Source organism: Cyprinus carpio, chromosome A17, assembly GCF_018340385.1.
Source record: "Cyprinus carpio isolate SPL01 chromosome A17, ASM1834038v1, whole genome shotgun sequence".
Lineage (NCBI taxonomy): Eukaryota > Metazoa > Chordata > Actinopteri > Cypriniformes > Cyprinidae > Cyprinus > Cyprinus carpio.
The window spans coordinates 1,773,830-1,779,845 of NC_056588.1; positions in this window are offsets into that span (position 1 = coordinate 1,773,830).

A 6,016-nucleotide genomic window follows, 5' to 3' on the forward strand; every position below is an offset into this window, starting at 1 on the left:
TAACAAAACATGGGTTGGATTTTTCCACTATTTAATTATTTATTTTTGACCCATTACAGTTAAAGAAGTTTTATTTATTTTTATTTATTTAGATTTTTCTATGCAGTTAAGATTTTCTATGCAAATGCACATTGCATATTAAATGAGTAACACATTTTTTCTCAGAACAAGTTTCTGCAGGTTAAATGTGGATGGTCACCTGTTGATGTTCAGTTTGTTTTTTTTAAAGTTTAGTTGCAATTGAAGAAGAAGTTTTAGAGAAGTGTTCTGAACAATATATGTTTTGATGAAGGAAACTATGACATCAGCTCTTTGAGGCTTTATGAAAACGTTGTTTTCTCTGTAAGTGAAACTCATAATGATATATTGTCAAGTGATAATTGTGTCAGAGTATCTGATTAGTTTCTGAGCTGATGATGGTTCATTATTGCAATAGCTGTCAAAAACCTTGAGTAATAATGAATGGAAGCTCAGCGCATCCAGCTTGTCTAACATCCTCTATTTTTAATTTCCTGTAACTTTTTCTTCCAGCACAGAAACTCTAAAGCTTCAAAAACGATTAACAGCCCGTAAAAGGCATCATTTTCAGGCAAAACTCTCTAAGTTCGTTGAGTCGTTTGATTTATAGCATAATTAGTACCATTACATGATTTAAACTTACCCACATGAGCCATTATATTCAAATTTCCCTTGCTCGAGCTGCATCGCCAAATCTGCAGAAAACAACAGACTAAAAATACAATATGATAATATAAATGTAATAAATAAAAATAAATTCACTAATAAAAAAATGAAACAATAAATCCAATAAAATAAATTAAATTAACTGATAATAAATTCACTAATAAAGTAATAATAATAACAATAAACAAAGAATAAAATAAGAAATAAAATAATAAAAAAATAATTATATTACCATGCATTTTTTTATATTTTAACACATTAATTTCTAGGATTTTGACAGTTTTCACTTTAATTTGCTAATCAATAAAACAGTTAAATATAATAAAAATGGTAAAAGTTGAAAATAGAATAAAAAAAACTATAAATTTAAAATAAATGGACTAATAATAATAATAATAATAATAATAATAATAATAATAATAATAAATAAATCCTGTAATTATGATACTACCAAGCTTTTTTATATTTGAATCAATGAATTTATGGGATTCTGACATTTTTCATTTCAGTGAGATTTAATTCAATAATAAATAAAACAATTAAATATAATAAAATAAATGTGACAAAAATCTATTCACGAACAAAAAATTAAATGATGCAAATCTTAAAAAATAAATTTTATATATTTTATATAAATAAATCTATGATATTACTGTGCTTTTTAAATATATTTTAATGAATGATTTTCTATGATTTTAACATTTAATTTGCTGTAATAAAATAAATGTAATAAATAAAATAAATTAACTAATTATAAAAACATTAAACATGACATTACCATGCATTTTTTTTTACATCGTAATATCATACCATAGTATAGAAGTACCTTAATGAACCATCATAATATCATGGTAATCATACAGTACTGTACCATAGTACTGTCACAGCACACTCAGAAGGCCTGGTGAGTCTTATTATGATTAAAACTGTAGTTTATGTTTGTGAATGTGGAGTTTTTTATTTTTTTTTTGGATTTTCTTCGGGTTTTTTTTTAGGTTTGTTCCTCTTTAAGTCAGATTCGTGTCTCGTCTGACATCCGGACTGACACATCAAACTCTCTCCAGCAGACAGCGAGAGAACAAACCAAAGAGCCATCGCAGCGCAAACACAGCCTGTCAGAGTCTCCACATGTGTTCACAGCACACAAAGCTCCTCAAAGCAGGTTCCTGTTCAATATTTGAGCAGAGTATCAGGTGAATCAGATCGGCTGAAGAAGAGACTTTAACCACAAAATCAAGACACAGAAATAAGTATTACTGTCCATTTTGCTTAAAGACACAGTTCTCACACCTCTGACCAAATTAATTTCCATGATTTTTCATTTTAATGCTCTCACAAAGAGGTATTATAATTTCGTTTCTGAGCTGATGATGGTTCATTATTGCAATAGCTGTCAAAAACCTTGAGTAATAATGAATGGAAGCTCAGCGCATCCAGCTTGTCTAACGTCCTCTATTTTTAATTTGATGTAAAACATTTTCAATTTCCTGTAACTTTTTCTTCCAGCACAGAAACTCTAAAGCTTCAAACACGGTTAACAGCAAGTACAAGGCATAATTTTCAGCCAAAACTCTCTAAGTTCGTTGAGTCGTTTGATTTATAGCATAATTAGAGGTATTATAACAAAGAGGTATTATAATTACTTTCAATATAAAGATATTGTAAGTCAGTTAATTTTTAATGCAAATAATAATATTATTAAAGAGAATAATATTTTTAAATATTTGCATATTTTACACCTTGCATCTTAAACACCTCTGATTGGCCATTGCACATATAAAACTGCACAGAAGCGTTTGAATTTAATTGAATTTCAATTCAGTTCAGTATATACTGAATTGAGTCTGTACTACCAGTGCTGCAGAAAAGCCAGTATTGTTGTACGCATTCAATACATAATTACTAGAAAATAATGCACACTCGAGGTAACATAATTAGTCATTTTTATCTTGTTGTTCACTAGATTAGTATTAGCTTGGTCAGTGTTGTTGTGGGTTTAGGTTCTTTTGCTGTTGTAGGCTGTAAGGATCAATGCGGTCAAGACCTGCCTGGAACTACTTTAGCTGTGCGTTTCCCTGAAAATAACTGCACACCTTTAAACGTTCGTCAGCCAATCAGATTCAAGCATTCAACAGTCCTGTAGTGTAATATGCATTATACAGAGGCAAGACGAAACGAAAATACAATCTAAACTTCCTGAAGACAAAAGAGCCGGTTGTTGTTTTGGCCGCTCTAACATTATTTGTTACTAACATTGAACATCAATTTTTTAAGTAATAATTTTTCAGGCCAACAACAAGATTTTACAAAACATTTAACATTTTCTGTCATTTTCCAGGACTGGAAAATTAGTCGTAAAATTTCCAGGTTTTCCAAGATGTGTGGGAACACTGAAACTGCATCGAATGGAAAACGCATTTAATTATTACGAAAGATTGCACAATGTGACTTGTTCTTGTGAGAAACTCCAAAAGTTGAAGTGACTGATGCACAGATGGAGTCCAGAGATGCTGCAGTGTGTGTGTGTGTGTGAGAGTGTGTGAGTGAGAGAGAGAGAGAGTGAGTGTGTGTGTGTGTGAGTGTGTCCATGTGTGTGTGTGTGTGTGTGTGTGTGTGAGAGAGGTGTGTGTGTGTGTGTGTGTGTGTGTGTGTGTGTGTGTGTGTGAGTGTGAGTGTGAGTGTGTGTGAGGTCTGCATCACCTGGGGTCTGGAAGTTCAGGGCTACCATCTGGCAGCCAGCGTTCCAGAAGATCTGTGGCATATAATTACTGGAGTCCACTCAGCCTCCTTTGGGGTAGATGCGACTCATCTGCGCATCTCATTGAAGGAAGCTAAAACAGAAAGGTTTCAGGGAGTTCTGGGTCTTATTTTAAGATCTGCACACTTTTAACTCAGCTCCATCCTGGAAGGCATCCTCGTGCTGTAGGTCTGCTGCTTTCACACTACAAACACACTTTGAAAAAGAACAGAGATGTGACGGATCTCTCATTAAACTGCAAACCTCTCAGTCAGACAGGCTTTTCTTCTCATGTGCTTCAGAAGATTTCATCTTAGTTAGAAGGAACGCTTTTGAGATACAGACACACACACTCCGCTAAAAATCAGTTAGATATAAATAGACTTTATTTTGTTTTATTTAAGTTTTTTTTGGTTGTTTTTATTTTATATAGATTGATTAATTAAATTAATTAATTAGTTTTATTTATGTATATAAAATAGAATAAAATAAATCTAATATATGTATGCATATATTTTTATGTTTACCAATAAAAATGTATTATGAAAATAAATGTAATTATAAATGTAATAATATATGTAACAATAAATGTAATAACAAAACAAAAAGAAATAATAGTAAACATTAGGTTTCAATATTAAATATCTGACATTAGATTTATTAATAAATAAAAATCTAATAAATAGATGTAATAGATGTAATAAATATATGCATATATTTAATATTCACTAATAAAAATGTAGACTTCAAAAATTCTATACATTTAATAAATAAAAAATTAAATCATAAATAAAAAAATAAATAATTAAATAATTACATTTTTCAGAACATTAGGCTTCCGTATTAAATGTTTAATTTAATTTGCTAATAAATAAAATTAAAATCGAATAAAATAAATGGAATAAATATGCATATTTTTATACTAACTAATAAAAGGTTAGGAATATTCAATACATTCAATAAATATGTATTGTATTATGTATGTGAATACACACACACACATATATATATATGTATATATATATATATATATATATATATATATATATATAATATATATATATATATATATTTTACTCCAAAGATTATATTTATTTTTTCTACTAAATAAAAACGTGTAAAGTAAAATAAAAAACCTGATACTACCTCTAGATTTTATTCAAACATTTTAAATATAGGTGAATAGATGAATAAAAGGCTTTAGACTGTACTTGCAAAAAAACTGTATCCAACTATGCGTCTTATTTTTTTGCGCTCACACGCCCCCCGGGAACAGAAATGTAAACTACAACTTTAACAGCAAAATGTTAATACAATAAAACTAAAGTTAAAGGTGCACCAAGTAACTTTTTCCATTATAAAATGTTTATATCTAAAGAAATGTGTTTTAAAGTGAGCATACATGAGAAACTGTTTTATGCTACATAGCAGAACCGGTCACATGGTCAGCTAAATACATAATCGCTGTTATACGAGACACTTTTAGTGCAGAATAAATGATCAATATGCACCAGGCAGGCATTTCTACAATAGTTAGCCAAACACTTATGCATGATGTTGCATCCTTACAGTCCAAGACCACTTTTACAAGATAAATATTTTCTGCATGAGAACCATAAAACTGACATTTAGCTTTAAGGGCCAGAAGCAAGTGTGTGAGAAATGACTTAGCATGCAAGAGAAAGGATACTTCACAAATTCAATGGCATTTGTCCTTAAATATCCCAAACCAACAGACTCGTTGAAGGAAGACATGTTGTGATGGATATTTGTTTCTGTGGACAAACACAAAAACATCATCTAATAGTCTTGAAACAGAAACGTGTTTTACTGTATGATATAAACAGGATTTGGTCTAGTAGAAGAATCTGTGTTCACTCGGGTCGTTCACTATTAAATTTAAAAAGTAAACTATTAAAAGCTAAAATGGAAGAATAAATTAAATACAATAAAATAAATAAAATAAAATTAAAATTAAATAAAAATTAAAGATAAAATTAAATTAAAATTAAAACAAGGAAAAAATTAAATTAAATACTTAAAAAAAATAGAAATTGTTGCCTTGGCAAATAATTTAAATAAGTTCAAGTTGAAGCACTAAAATTACTAATCCAAAGTGAATAAATATTAAAACTGAAATCAAAATAAATAAATACCAAATAGCAGTATTGATAAGCACTGTTTCAGAGTTGTAATAGTTAAAATAATATTATTATAAATAATTGTAATGTTTTTTATGACTGTTTTAGATATTACTTAGTATTGTAGAAACTTAATTATGTACTTTAATTTGCTTTGCAACAATTTGTACTGTGAAAAGCACTATACACATAAACTTGAAATTAAATTGAATTGAACAACATGACAAAAGTGCAACACAATTACTAAAAAAATAAAAAAATAAAATGAAAAATGAAAATATTAACATAAAAAGTAATAATAATAATAAAATGACGAATTAGCATTATTTTTACTATATTTAATATTATATGTTAATAGTAATATTTAAAAAAAATATAGCAAAAGCACAGCTTTTTATAAGTAATTTTGCTATGAAGTTTTGTCATTTAATTATTTTTAAATACTGTAATTTTA